The sequence below is a fragment of the Orycteropus afer genome, unplaced genomic scaffold (assembly GCF_000298275.1).
Source record: "Orycteropus afer afer isolate SDZICR_OR568_19922 unplaced genomic scaffold, OryAfe1.0 scaffold00762, whole genome shotgun sequence".
NCBI lineage: Eukaryota > Metazoa > Chordata > Mammalia > Tubulidentata > Orycteropodidae > Orycteropus > Orycteropus afer.
The window spans coordinates 821,622-823,216 of NW_006922349.1; positions in this window are offsets into that span (position 1 = coordinate 821,622).

The following is a 1,595-nucleotide window of genomic DNA, read 5'->3' on the forward strand; positions in this document are numbered from 1 at the left end:
TCATTTATCCCTACTTCTTGTATAATTTGTTTCCAAACTGACTCTAACTGCCTCATGATTCAGTCCCAAATGTTTTCTCTTACCTAAGTAATCTCAACAAACCTTATATGCTTAAATACTCCTTCTAATATGAAACTACCAAATTTGTACTTCAGTCTAGAATTCTAATCTGAACTCTGACTGACTTTTTGAATTATCATTTAGTTGTGAAGCAGGAAAATAAAACATATCTTGTTAACAACTGAATTCTTGATTTTTTCCCACTCATGCTTGACACTCTAGCAGTCTTGCAAATCTCAGGAAACACAAATTCTGTTTTCCAGCCACTTGGGACCAAGTCATTGAGTTATTATTTACTCCACCTTCCCTCCTAATATACATATAATACATGAGCTAAATCCTTTTGGCTATTCCTCCAAATCATATGTGGAATCTGTCTCTACTACTCTTCTCTACTCAAAACCAAATTAATTTTTTCTCTTTGAAGTCTCCTAAGTTGCTTTCCTTTATCCACCTTACTCCCTCCTCTATTTTTCATGCTGTAGCCATAACAATCTTTTAAAAATGGAAATATCATCATGTTTTATCTCCTCTGAAAATTCTTCAAGGCATTTTTTTTTATTTCACTCGAACAGAATCTAAAGCACCTTCAAGTGTTTTGCGGGATCACACAGAACTGTGGAAGATGAAGTTCTTTCCCAGGATAGGTTCTTGCTTTACCCATTCTCGTATGTTCTTGTTATAGTAACAAAGAAAGTGGAAGAGTGTTTCTCTGTGATACTAAAGATTAGATAGCATCTATTCCTTTGAATAGTTGGGTGATAATTGGTCACCCATACAGTCAGTCACAATTCAATTACTTCATGCAATATTTATTGTGGTCTACTATTTGACAGTTACTATATTTAGATCAGGAGTTCTGGTAGCGTAGGGCCTAAGGCACTTGACTGCTAACTAGAAGGCTCATGGTTCAAACCCACCAGCCACTCCTCGGAAGGAAGGTGGGGCAATCTACTTCCATAGTGATACCGCTTCGGAAACCCAAGGAGGGGTTGCTATGAGTTGGGTCCAACTGGATGGCACATAACAACAACCACATATTTAGATCAGGAGATGCACAGATCTTGGTGAAATTTCAACAATAAAATTTCAACAATAAAAGACATGAATAAAACTTGTGTGATTTCTATTCTTTGTCAGTTATATGTATTGCTATCGATACACTTTGTTACTATAAAAATTGTCATGCACTTGTTGGTGCCAAAAATTGGTAGTGTTGATAGTATTTTGTTTAATGTTGAATTAATTATGAAGGAGACATGGTTCAGAGGAAAAGGGGCTTCTGTGATTTCTAATATCTATCTATCTATCTATCTTTACATATGTTTGTTTTGCTTTAAGGAGCTCTGGTGGTACAGTGGGTAAGGCATTTGGCTGCTAACCAGAAGGTTAGCATTTCAAATCCATCAGCTCCTCTTTGGGAGGAATGTGGGGCAATCTACTTCTGTAAAGATTCACAGTCTTGATAACCCAGTGTGGGTTGCTATGAGTCATGATTGAATCAATGGCAGTGGTCTTAGAGTTAATTTTCCAGG